This window comes from Myotis lucifugus, unplaced genomic scaffold (assembly GCF_000147115.1).
Source record: "Myotis lucifugus unplaced genomic scaffold, Myoluc2.0 scaffold_678, whole genome shotgun sequence".
NCBI classification, from domain to species: domain Eukaryota; kingdom Metazoa; phylum Chordata; class Mammalia; order Chiroptera; family Vespertilionidae; genus Myotis; species Myotis lucifugus.
In genome coordinates this window covers 9,802-23,739 of record NW_005871726.1, presented here as the reverse complement: position 1 = coordinate 23,739, position 13,938 = coordinate 9,802, and positions in this window count along the sequence as shown.

Below are 13,938 nucleotides of genomic sequence, written 5' to 3'. Positions count from 1 at the left end.
TCTCAGGCGGCGAAGTACCATGATGACTCCCTGGCCAGTTATAGCATTAGGCTGAGTTTTAGGTGAGCTAAGGGATCGGTCGCCGATACTGGGTACGTCTGGGTTGCTCTCAATCGAGCTTCGTGGCTTAGGCATTCCGCCGCGGGCGCACCCTTCGAGACAATTCGCGACTTCACCCTCTGAGCCGCGCGCCCCGGCACCTTTATCCGACTCGCTCGATGTGCGCCATTGCGCTCTCGCACTCACCCGTCGCGCGCTCTCCGTCCCGCCGCGCCGAACGGCCGCGCGCCGCGGGGCGCCGGTTCTCCCCCGCGCGGAGGGAGCAGCGCGCGGCGCCCCGACCCCGCTTTCCGGCCTCGCTGGGTCCTAGCGCCGGTGGGCTTCCTCTCTATCCTCCCATCCCGTCTTTCTAGGTCAGAGCCCACGAGGGGGCGAGAACGAGGTTAGAGAGGACTCGGGGGAGTCTGAGAGGGTGACCTGGTCCATCCTCCTGGCCCTGCGGGACCAGATTGTCCCAGACTGTCCCAGTCTGCTCTTGTGGGGTGGAGCCTGTGTCTATTTCAAGGAGGAAAACATCGAAGCTCTGCAATAGGATATGCATTCATTTATATCCGTTCTTCTGTCTCCCATGCAACCATGCAGCCACCTATGCATCCACGCATGCATGCAGCTACCCATCTATGCTTCCATCCATCCTATTTGAGCCAGACCTCGAGAACTAACAACCTACCCAGAGAAGAGGTCATAAACTGGGGCTTTGGGGGTCATGGCCAGCCCCAGCCGCCTCTCCACCGGTTGTAAAAGGCAGTGACATTTTGGAATGCGCAGTGCTCACCAGACGGAAGGGAGGAAAGGGGATTCCAGGCACAGGGAGCACCATGTGCAAGGGCATCACCCAGGTGTGCAGGGACATGGTCTGTTCGGCCTGTAAGTGAGGTGGATGAGGATGGAGATGAGATAGGGACAGCATTCTGTCTCCTTTGTAGCCTCATCCACGCAGCCCCAGCAACACTGCTTCCCTAAGGAGGAAGTTCCCCCAAACCCCATGCCTTCTCTATTTCTTCCAACTCTTTGTTCAGGGATGAGTTTTTTGTTTTCACCCAGCATACTCTTCCCAACCACCTTGACTTTTTCTAGAAGTTTTAGAGCCAGGGGTTGCAAACTCAAGTACTTACAGGTCACATACCTTAGTGACTGGGGCCAGGTGTCAGGTGGTAGGGAGTGGTGGGGGTGAAGCAAACTGGAGCACTGTGGGCCCTTCATGGACAGACAATTTTTTCAGCAGAAGCAGGGAAGCCATATTCTAACAAAACATCTTCTAAATTTCCAAAATTCAGAAATACTGAATGGACCAAATGAAACATTTTTGGGGGGGCGAATCTGGCCCATGGGCCATCTGTACGAAACCTCTGCTAGCGAGAACAATGTTTTAGTTCCTAACCTGCCTCCTTCCTGCCTCTACCTAGACTTTTTTTCTTTTTCTAGAACCCAACTCGTATGTGCCCAACAGCTCTGTAAAATACAAAGTGGATTGGGTTGCTCTTCTCGTTAAAATTGCCAACGACTCCCAGTTACCTCTAGGCCAGTGGTCGGCAAACTCATTAGTCAACAGAGCCAAATATCAACAGTACAACGATTGAAATTTCTTTTGAGAGCCAAATTTTTTAAACTTAAACTATATAGGTAGGTACATTGTTATTAACTTCATTAGGGTACTCCTAAGCTGGCCTTTGCTAAAAACGTCCTCAATCTGATTGAGGTACGTTCGCTGAGGTTGACCCCTTCCAACGTTCCCATCCACACTCGTCTTGTATACTTGTTTCATCTATCTCCTTTCGGAAAACCGACTTCTGGGCATGGGCCACAAAGTTTCAATCCCACTGTACGTGTGCGCCCGCACGTGGTATTTTGTGGAAGAGCCACACTCAAGGGGCCAAAGAGCCGCATGTGGCTCTCGAGCCGCGGTTTGCCGACCACTGCTCTAGGGTAACTATCCTGGCGTTCAACCCCTTAGCCTATGGGGTCTCCTACTGAAGCCGCCTCTTCTCTGTTCAGCCTTGACCTCAGCCAGTGTGCCTAAAACATCCGCTTTCTCACACCTCTGCGCCTTATACACTTCGCTTCCTGTCTAGAATATTTTATTCCCCAAACAAGGGATCCTCCAAGATACCTCCTCTACATCTCCCTTTCCTCTCTCACCCCTCCCTGTCCCACCAGTGTTCCCAAGTTTCAAATTTCACCCTAATTTTGTTCTAATCCTCTTCATGTAAGGTCTTATTGCCTCAAACAAACTAATGGAGAAGTATGAGTCATAGGGCCAGCAGTAGAGGGAGGCTAGAGAAAGAGGAAGAGGGAAGAAATGTATTCTTTTTTTTTCTTTTCTTTCCTTTCCTTTTCTTTTCTTTTTTTTTTTTTTTTTTTTTTTAATGTTTTCAGCCCGGCAGGCATGGCTCAGTGGTTGATTGTCGACCTATGAACCAGCAGGTCACAGTTTGAATCCTGATCAGGGCACATGTCGGGGTTGTGGGCTCAGCCACCAGTGTGGGGTGTGCAGGAGGCAGCCGATCAATGGTTCTCTCTCAACATTGATGTTTCTATCTCTCTCACTCTCTCTTCCTCTCTGAAATCAATTTTAAAAATATTTTTATTGATTTTTTAAAAGAGAGAGATGGAAACATCGATGAGAGAGAAACATCAATTGGCTGCCTCCTGCATGCCCCCTACTGGGGATCGAGCCTACATCCCGGGCATGTGCCCTGACTGGGAATCCAAAGGTGACCTCTTGGTTTGTAGGTCAACGCTCAACCACTGAGTCATGCTGGCCCAGCTCCATTGATTTTTAGAGAGGGTGGAAGGGAGGGGACAGAGGAGAGAGAGAGAGATCATGACAGAGAGAGGTGAGAGAGAGAGAGAGAGAGAGAGAGAGAGAGATCATAACAGAGAGAGGTGTTCCTGGCTTGTTGACCTGCATCATGAAGGTCTTGTTGTATAGGAAGAACCCCTCCCCCATGGCCACCATCATGCCCAGGATGTTGCTGCTGGTGACCAGCCCCTACAGCATAATCAGGGACCCTGGTGGCAAGGTGGCTGAGCCGCTCAGAGCCGATTGGGTGTAGGGAGCTGGAGATGATGACATTTTGGGCGAAGGTTACAGAAGAAGCTGCTGACAGGAGCTCCGCTAGCAGCGGGAGCTTCCAGGGCCCCAGGGAGCCCCGGTTAAGTCATTGCTGAGGAGGGAAACCAGGAATCCCTCCAGAACCTGCGAGGGTCAGACGAGACAGTGGGCAGCGCCGCCGGGTGCACAGCAGCCGGGGCGAGGGAGCTCTGAGTCTCTCCGAGCCTTTTTGGAGAGTTTCTGCTGAAGTGAGAAACACAGTGTTCCAGTGAGAGTTCTGATGAGTTCCCACCTCTGATGTGGAAATGCAAGTGTGGCCGGGCCAGCAGGAAGCCACTGATGCTGGCAAGCGCCCGCGCCCGCCGAGTGGGGAGGGAGGGCCTGCCCTTTGTGACCGCGCGGAGCTGCTGAGTCGGACTCGCTGCTTTGAAGGGAATTCTGTTTCTGCAGCTAAAAGCCTGCCGACTGATACGGGGAGAACATCTCCTCAATAACGGGGTGTTGCCCTTGGGAACAAAATGCAGGAAATGGGCCTGGGGTGGGGCCGATAACGGGAATTCATCCTCCTCTGTCACTTCTTTCTTTTTTTTCAAAATTAAAAACATCTGACACAATTATGATAAAATGTTTACATTGATTCTAGCTGTGGATCTGCACAGGTTTTCACTTTTCTGTATTTTCTTTCCAAGTAATTAAAGCCTATTCAGTGAAAGTGTTTTTATTTTTATTTTTTTAAAAAATATTTTTATTGAGAGGAAGGGAGAGGGAGAGAGAGAAACATCAGTGATGGGAGAGAATCATTGCTCAGCTGCCTCCTGCACACCCCACACTGGGGATTGAGCCTGCAACCAGGCATGTGCCCTACCTGGGAATTGAACCGTGACCTCCTGGTTCATGGGTTGATGCTCAACCACTGAGCCACGCCGGCCGGGCTGGAAGTGTTTTTAAATGGGATCTTGAAGAAAACCCCAAATAACGTTTTCATTGTGTGATTCTGTTTCCTAAAACCAGGTCCAAGAACCATCTAAAATGACCTCATTTCTGACTCGGAGAAGCATGGGAGCGGGGAGTACATCCGACCGCCTGGTCCCCTGCCATCCGTGCCCGTTGCTCTGGCGGCTCTGAATGCTGGTGCCCGTGGGATGGGATGTGGCTGTTTCTCTTGGAAGGTGTGGAGTGAGCCCGGATGGGTCTCCTCTCCTCTCCACTGTCTTTCGTTCCGGGGAGCGGGGGCCCCATCTGGGACCCTCAGAACCCAGGCAGGGCTACTCAGTGTGGGTCCAGTCCCCAGTCCCCTGGGGAACAGGCCGCCTTCCTGGCACCCCCGGGACCGAAGGCCTTTGGGAGGAAACAGCGCTGTCTGGTACACCCCCTGGGGCTGGCTTTGAAGATGTCCTAGTTTGGATTTCCCAGAAACAGACCCTGCACAAGCTGGTTTGAGAGCAAACAGTTGACTTGGCGGGCGGTCCCGGGGAGGCCAGCGGAGAAGAAACAGGAAGGCAGTGACCAGGGGCGCGTTATCAGGCAGGTTACCAGGCAAGCAACTGGCGGCGAACCCCATGGGGGCTCTCAGAGACCGTGTAGAACATGCATGGAGTGCACAGCACATGTGTTCTACCCCAGCTCCTGTGGGTCCTTGGTGGGAGCTGCTGAGGGAAGGCAGTGCTGTGGGCTGCAGGCAGAGCAGGCTGGAGCAGAGAAGGCCCTGGGGCCGGGCCGGAGCCGGGGGGAGGGGGGGGGGAGGGTTTGGGTGTGTGTGAAGAGGATGCTGCCAAGTTGGAGTGGGGAGGGGGCCAGGGAGCTATGGGCGGGGAACAGACCACCAGTCTGCTACAAATGACCAGTCCTTAGAACAGGGCCCTGGGTCTGGCTTGATGCCCACCTGTCCCAAGTGGAGTAGAACTCAGCTATTCAGCATCAGATGTCCCCCATCTTTTACCAACAGAACCCAGCGTTCCTTCGGGGACCCACATTTCTTGACATACCCTTCTGTACTCATTAGGGGTTCTGATGGAGGGGCTTACCTGGTCGGCTCTAGGGGCGGCTTGCAACGCAGCCCCTGGCCATCGTGATTGTGTCTGAGGTGGATCTGTGCCCCAAGCCAAGCCGGTTGGGTGGAACTCCCTTCCCATTGCACTGGCAGAGGGTGGGATGTCGGCCTGGAGCCGCTCCCCGGGGAGACCCTCTGGAGGAGGAAGCCAACACAGCAGACAGCAGAGCCAAGAGATGGAGAGTCAGAACCTCCTGCCATCATTTGAGCCCCTGGATCCAGCCAGGCCTGAAGGCTGGGCTTTTCAGGTGTGCCATCCAAGAGTCCGTTTTGTGCTATGTCAGCTGCACTTGGGTCGCTATCAATTGCAACCCCACGCTCTTTGCACCAAGGATAACTGTGGGTTTCTGAAGGGTTTAAAAAGGCAGGGGTAAACTCAAGAGCCTCCTCTCTGTCCCCATAGTCACTGCGTCCTCAGCATCCCAGTTTGTGCGAGGGGATTCCCAGCGGGAGCTCAGCCTGCCCCGGAGTCCTTGAATCCTTGGACACCAGCTCCTGCCCCCTCGGGGTGGTTGTTCTTGGGGCCCCGTGAGGGGCTGGGGGGCTCATAGCTGAGCGTGCAGAGTGGGTGCCTGGGCTGCCACATGGGGCCCCTTTCCCTCTAAGCATCAGGAAGCTCTGGACTCCCGGCCAAGGCATCCATGCACCCTTCACTCCCATTGTTAGTGGGGACCTGCCATGTGAGGACTTTAAGATAAAAGGGTGGGCTGAGTGGGCCATCCTCGTCTGCAGGAGTTTCCACTCGCGTGGCAGGGAGACACTACACTAATCACACCAAACAGGTGACATTGTGAGATAAAGAGGCAAAGGGCCACTCCAGTGCTCAGGGCCCCTTCCCACGCACTGGCTGACGGGCCATCTTTCCCCGGAGCCTGCCCAGCAGCTCAAACCCTGTCCTTCTCCACTCCAGCTCCAGGAGGCCTCGCCTGTGTCCGACCTGCGTCCTGCCTGCTGCCAGCACAGCCCTCTTGCTTTGCTTTGTTTTGGTTCCAGGGCAGGTCAAGGGCAGCTGAGCTCCTCCCCACAAATGCTTTTCTTTTTTTAAAAAAAAATATTTGTATTGATTTCAGAGAGGAGAGGAGAGGAGAGGAGAGAAATAGAAAGATTAATGATGAGAGAGAACCATTGATCGGCTGCCTCCTGCACGCTCCCCACTGGGGACTGAGCCCACAACCTGGCCATGTGCCCTGACCGGGAACTGAGCCATCACCTCCTGGTTCATAGGTCGATGCTCAATCACTGAGCCGCACTGGCCGGGCCCACATGCTTTTCATGCCATCTCCCTGCTCAGGATTGAGTCTCTGGACATTTATTAGGCATCTAGAGTAAGCCAGGTACCCCCCCCCCCAAGGCGAGGCCTTCCCCCAGGTGGAGAAACTGAGGCACAGAGTGCAGAGGTCCTGGCGAGGGATCGGGACACCCTGGGATGAGCCCTTCTTGCTGTTTATCCCTCTGCCCTCTCTCAGGCCCTTGGCCCCTCCCAGTCAGCAGCCCAAGTGCAGGCCCCAGGCCTTGTCCATTCCTGGCATCTCGGAGCTGCCTGGGGGTCCCCCTGACGCCTAGGAGCAGCACCCTCTGGCTTTCCCCTCCATCCTCCAGCCCCCCACCCTCAGGACCTCTGTTCCTCCCCACCCGCTTCTGTAACAGCACAGATCTGTGCCAGGCGGGCTCCGAGCATTTTACACAGGTCAACTCCTTTTTTAAAAATTTTAAAATCTTTATTGTTGAGAGTATTACATATGTCCCCTTCTCGCCCTTCCTCCTCCCCCATTGGCCCCCTCTAGTCTGCCCCCTATCAACTCATTTAAACCTCACAGTAACACTGAGGTGGTTATGGTCATTATGTATCTAAGACAGAATGAAGCGTTCGCTGAAGTTCGCACACTAGCTGGGACTCGAACCCAGGCAGGCTCCAGAATCCAGGCCCCCAACCGCCTGCTGCTCAGCCCATCCATCCACGCCAGCCTCACCTCCTCCTCACATCCAATTTCATTTTATACATTTCCATCCCTCTCCCCACCCACCTCCCTGTCCCCCTTCGCACTCCAGCCTCAGGGCTGCTGGGGGGGGGGGGCACTGTCCTGGTGCTCTGGGCTAAGGGAGGGACACAGGTGGAGGTCTCATCCATGCTCTGTGCCCTGCCTGGCAAGGCGTGGCTGAGCCAGGGGCCTGGAGGAGGTGGGCAGGGTAGGAGCAGGAGGGGGCTGGGTGGAGCCGGCCTGTAAGCCCTAATTAAGTCAGTTAATTAGGTGGGGAGGAGAAGCCTGTGGGAGTTAACGAGCTTGGCTAATTAAGTGGATCCTGGAGAATTGTTCAAATTCTAGGCTGGGAGAGATGGGGGCTTAGGCAGGATGGAGGGAGGGGAACGAGATGCCCGGTGCTTCCGGGTGCCCTCGAGGTCTGCAGACACCACTGGGGTCGCAGGCCACTGAGGCCACTCCCAGGACCTGCGGGGACCACCAGGGGCTGCAGCCACCGAGGGTCTGGTCTGCAGTTACCTCCTGACACCTGGGCCTGGAGTCACCATCAGGCCTGGTCTCCTGTCGCCCATCCCTCAAGGCTTAAAGCGAGACCCTCTTTGGACATTTCGGGGGGGGCAGACATCGAGCCCTGACCCAGGGACCCTTCAGAGGAACCATGACCACCACCTGCACTTCTACCCATGATTTCGTTGGCAAAGCACGTGCACACCCACTGTCACCGCCAGAGGGAGACGTGCAGGGCAGGGACCCAGCTGGCAGATGAGACCACTGAGGCCAGGGAGGAAGGGGCTCGCCCCGGCTCATCCTCAGCCCCTGCTCACATGCAGACCCGGAAACGGGCCACGGGACGGGGAATGTTTTCTTCCTGGCCTGGGCCAGTCACCTGGGAGAGAAAGACCAGCAGCTGTCTCAGGAGCCGGAGGGCTTTCTCTTCTGGGGCCGTTTCTCTCTAATTGCAGGGTCCTGAATAACAGCAGCAGTTCCCAGGGGTGAAGCACTCAACATCTGTGAGGTGTGAGCACCTGACATCAGGGCCAGGGCCGGTACACACAGAATGGGGAGGGGGAGGGTCCCTTTCAGAAAGCAGGAACAGGCTTTTCCTTCCTACCCAGGTCTCTCTCTCAGGCCGTCATGGTGTTTCTTTAAATTTTAAAAAAATATATTTTTATTGATTTCAGAGAGGAAGGGAGAGGGAGAGAAAGATAGAAACATCAATGATGAGAGAGAATCATTGATCGGCTGCCTCCTGTGCCCCCCACTGGGGATCGAGGCCGCAACCCAGGCATGTGCCCTTGACCGGAATCGAACCCAGGACCCTTCAGTCCGCAGGCTGACACTCTCTCCACTGAGCCAAACCGGCCAGGGTCCTGTTCATCCTGGGTATGTGCCGGACAGGAAATCACACCCGTCACCCTTTGGTGTACCAACCGACGCTCCAAGCAACCGAGCCACACCGGCCTGGGCTGTCATGCTGTTTCTTATTTGCTACCTAATGTCCTGTTCCCTTGGGCACAGGGATACATGTGGGACCAGTGCAGGTCCTCGCAGGCGCCCCAGGCCACCCTATTGCACACCTGACACTGAATCTTCACCCCCAGCCCCCGGCCAGACGAAGGACAGAGCGGTGACTGGGTGGGGGCAAGGAGTGGGTGCCGAGAGCCAGCCAGGACCTGGGAGGGCGGCAAGCTCCTGGGGCACGCTCCACTGTCCCATCAGACGTCACTTACAGACCCAAAGATGAAATGGCCGGAACTGCAAGATGCCAACCCCAGAGCGCCAAACCCCAGGTCCTCGGCCCTGTGCGACTGCACCGCCACCCCGGGCGACACGCAGGATCTGACTCAGGCCCCAGCCCCTGCATCTGTGCATACTTGGCACTGTAATGGCCCTCATTTTACATGTTTATTCATTCATTCACTCATTCATTCATTCAATTACCAGATATTTATCTTGTGTCTCCTGTGTGCTGGGCACTGTTTCCGATAAACAAGACAGAAGAATCCTACCCTCATCCATTCCAGTGAGGGAAGAAAACAACAAACAGGGAATGTTTGATGAGAGAGACGCGTCAAGGGATGTGTGAGGCCACTGAGTGCAGCTGCAGCCTGGCAACTGCAAGGGCCAGGACCACCCAGGCTGGGGCCATCGATGGACCCCGGAAGGCACCAGCTGCAGAGGGGAGGGCAGACCAGTCCAGCGCGGAGAGTGGATGCTGGGGGGTCTCCCCACGCACTCACTGTCACATTTGGGGCTCATGGGGAGGGACTTAGACTATGCAGGTGGGACCATGGGAGGAGCAGGAGGCGAGAAGGACGCTCTATTCAGGGCCACCTGAGCCTGGGCTATGACCTGAGTGAGGTGGGAGGCGTGTCTTAAGGCTCAGTAGGCTTCCTCTGGCTGCTGTGGGAAGACAGACTGTGGGGGGTAAGAGTGGAGTGAGGAGGGCTCCGCACCCAGCCAGGTGGGAGAAGACAGCTACTCGCAGGGGGAGCAGGGGAGGCGAGGAGTGGCAGGATCTGCTGACGGACTGGACAGTGGGGTGGTGTGTGTGTGTGTGTGTGTGTGTGTGTGTGTGCGTGCGTGCAGTTTGCCCTGGGCAGCTGGACTATGAAGTTTTGTTTTTTTTTAAAATATATTTTATTGATTTTTTACAGAGAGGAAGGGAGAGAGATAGAGAGTTAGAAACATCGATCAGCTGCCTCCTGCACACCACCTACTGGGGATGTGCCCGCAACCCAGGTACATGCCCTTGACCGGAATCGAACCTGGGACCTTTCAGTCCGCAGGCCGACGCTCTATCCACTGAGCCAAGCCGGTTTCGGCTGGACTATGAAGTTTTATGAACAGCTGAGGACCCTGAGCAGCTCTCTGGTCTCCAGGATTCCTTGTCCCTGAGGGTCTGCTCTCATTTCTGGGGTACCCCACCCCTCCCTCTCTGCACTTCTGCCTGCCGGTGGCCAGTGCTGCAAGGCTGCAGTGTGGACATGTTGGCACGAACCCTCTTGGGCACAGTTCCTACAGTTCTCCCTACACAGGTTGTGACTGAGATCCTAACAGGGGCCAGGGGGCACTGTGAGCGGGGCACACGGCTTGGGCAGGGACGGTGGTAAACTGGAGAGCCCCGCCCATCTGAATGGAGGCTTTCCCTCCCCTGTGGCCCACCGCTGTCAAGTGGGAATGTGGACTCGGATGCTCAGAGCTTCCAGTTTTTCAAGAGAAGTTAGAAATCCGGATCTTAGGATGCAACATCCTGAGTTTTTAAATACTGGCAAATCATTTTTTAAAAGTCAGAGCTGGCTAGACCCTTGTGAGAGCAAGGACAGAACAGAGGCTGCTGGGGTGGGAGAGGCCCGCAGCCTCGAGGGGGCGGGGGTGGGGTGGGGCATCTGCACACCTGAGGATGAGGACACCACTGGCCTGGCAGGAGAGGGTGAGGGGCAGTTAGGAGAATGGCTGGGAAGAAGCACCCCTTCTAAGCCACCTGGGCCCCAGGCAGTGACCTTGCTCCAGGGGTCATTGGTTACCAGGCGAGGGCAGGTGCTGGTCCGGGAGCCGGAAGGGTGAGACCAAGGCCAGGATGAGCCACCGGTGAGGTTTACAAGACAAGAGCAACAGCAAGACTGAGCAGGAAACCGAGGCACGGAGGCCACCCCCACCTCAGCCTCTGCTGTTCCCTAACCCAATGGTCGGCAAACTGCGGCTCGGCAAACCGTGGCTCGTGAGCCACATGCGGCTCTTTGGCCCCTTCAGTGTGGCTCTTCCACAAAATACCGACTTCTGCGCATGGGCCATGAAGTTTCGATCACACTGTACGTGCACACTCGCACATGGTATTTTGTGGAAGAGCCATACTCAAGGGGCCAAAGAGCTGCATGTGGCTCGCGAGCCGCGGTTTGCCGACCACGGGTCTAGGAGGTAGGAGCTAGCTATCGTTATCCCCATTTTACAGGAAAGAATACTGAGGCACAGGTGGGCTAAATAACTTGGTTAGACCTCAGGGTCATCAGGGCGAGTGAGTTAAAGCATGCAAAGGGCCGAGGACCTGGTCCAGCCCATGAAAAGTGCTCAGTAACTATTGGCTCTTAGTTACAGTTGCACTGGCAGGTGGGAGACTACGCCTCGGTAACCACCTTGCTTTCCCTGTAGCCTGTCTGGGGCGGCCATAGGGCTTTGGTGTTTGAGAGGCAGTGCTGTGTGGTGCTTTAGAGCAGGGAGGAGTCCAGGTGCAGTGGGCTGGGGTTCAAGCCTGAGGGCCTGCGAGGGCCCTCCCAGTACCTTGGCCCCTGGCTCTGCCGGAGGGTGGCCTGGCCCGAGGCCCTCTTCCTTCCCAGCTCTGCTGTCCAGGTGCTTCGCCTGCCTGGCTTGTCCCCAGGCTTTCTGCCCTAGGCAGCTGGGCCTCAGGCCAGAGCCTGGATCAGCATCCCCAATAGACTCAGGGTTTTCCCCAAACTACCCCCTCCCTCCCCTACTCCTCTGGCCTCAGGAAGCTGTGGCAGTGGGGCCTGGAGGGGCCAGTTAAAGCCCACTCCCCTCTCCTATCCACCCACCTTTCCCAGTCCCCACCGCAGCCTGGCCACAGTCTGGAGGTGGAACAGGTCCAGACTCTCAGGTCAGCCCCCACTCTGGCAGCCAAGTAATATTCGGGTTGGAAGGAAGCAGGGGAGCATTTTTTCAATGTCAGGTACTCCATGCCCAGCACCGGCCATCGCTTTCTCACTTAGTGCTGAAAACAGCACTAACCCAGAGGGGATTTGAGCCCAGCTCTGAGCCCCCAGAGGTTTGTGTGAAACTGGCTGCAAACTGCCTGGGTTTGAATCCTACCTCCACCGTTCATTGACGACATGACCTTGGACAAGGCAGTTGTCTTCTGTGCCTCGGTTTCTCCTGATGTGGAACGGGAATAATAACTGCTCCTATTCCCTAGGGCAGTGGTCGGCAAACTGTGGTTCGGCAAACCACGGCTTGCGAGCCACATGTGGCTCTTTGGCCCCTTGAGTGTGGCTCTTCCACAAAATACCGGGCTCTTTCCACAAAATACTGACTTCTGCGCATGGGGCCACGAAGTTTCAATCGCACTGTACGTGCGTGCCCGCATGTGGTATTTTGTGGAAGAGCCACACTGAAGGGGCCAAAGAGCCGCATGTGGCTCGCGAGCCGCGGTTTGCCGACCACGGCCCTAACCAAGAAGGTTGGCCTCCATTTCTGGCTCTGGCTCTGGCCTGGGCAGGGCAGGGCTGGGCTGAGGGGCTGCAGGAGAAGCAGAGAGAGATGGAGGCAGTGGCAAGCCTCCTCCGCCACCAGGACGCCCAGCCAGCCCCAGTGTGGCCTGAGCCTCATCCATCCTCCCGCCAGCCTCAGGAAGGACAGGGGACCCTGGGCCCCTTGGACCGCTGGTGGAACTGGGTCACGGAATGGTCGGGTAACCTGGCCAAGGTCACAGGGCCTTGGAAATAGTGGGACCTGGAGTCCAACCCAGGGGGCGTGGCTGCAAAATCTGAACTTGGAACATAGAAGCTGTCAGAAAAAGGCCTTGAACCGTACCACCGGCTGCCTGCTGGGGCCAGTCCCGCATGTGTGCGCGCAGCACTCCCTCTAGTGGCCTCTCCACCTCAGTGCAGGACGGACGATGGGCCCTGGGTTGGTTCTTTTCTTTCTTTTCTTTTTTTTTTTTTTTAGCCCTGGGTTCTGTCTTCTGTCTCTGTCTCTTTGTTTCTGTCTCTGTCTTTCTGTCTCTCTCACCCTGTTCACTCCCTGATTCAACAGGGGAAGACCACAACATCCCCATAAGCTCATCTCCAACCTGGACATGCGCCCCTTACCAGCTGCTCCCCAAGACCATGTTCTCTGGTCAGCCACCCCCTCCCATGCCAGCCCCTGTGCCTTCTCATTGCTCCCCTGACTGTCTCTTTCTCTCTGTCAGAGCATGGTTCTCTGTCTTCAACCGTGTTTCTCAAACTCTGCTCCATGTTATAAATGTAGCTTTAAAAACCCTGATGCCCAGGCCACACCCAGAGCAAATAAACTTGTCTCATCTCACTGTCCTTAGCTATTTGGGGTACAGACCTCAGCGGAGAGGATGGAGCTGGTCTCAGGCAGCCTACAGCAGGCCTTGCGGCTCCCTGACCGCTGCTCCCAGCTCATACCCAGACAGAATTACCTCACCCCAACTCCCTGAGGTCTCTATTTTTGTCCTCCTCTATATCCCTGTTCATCCTCTCTTTTTTTTTTCCTTTTTAAAATATATTTTTATTGATTTCAGAGAGGAAGGGAAAGGGAGAGAGAGAGAGAAACATCAATGATGAGAGAGAATCGTTGATTGGCTGCCTCCTGCACGCCCCTACTGGGGATTGAGCCCACAACCGGAGCATGTGCCCTTGACTAGAATGGAACCTGGGACCCTTCAGTCCCCAGGCCAACGCTCTATCCACTGAGCCACACCACTAGGGTCCTGTTCATCCTCTTCCTCACTCGCTCTGGTACCCACATGCAACAGCTCTTTGACCTCATGGAGACGCCCATTCCACTGCCCCCATCGCTTTCTTACTGCTCACCAGCCGCCTTCTGCCACTACCGCCCACCTCCAGCCGCTCCGGCTCTGCCCACCATCACCCCAGGCCGCCCCCTGGGAACCCCTCCTGCCTGGCAAACCACCAGCCATCCCGCTCGCTGCTTACACTGCGCCAGCCAGGCACCGCCCGGGAGCGCCCACACCAGGCTGGACTGGTCCCCTCTGATGGCATGGTCCTGAAGGGGCGCTCACTGCCGCCCGCAGGCCTCAATGCCAGCAAGCT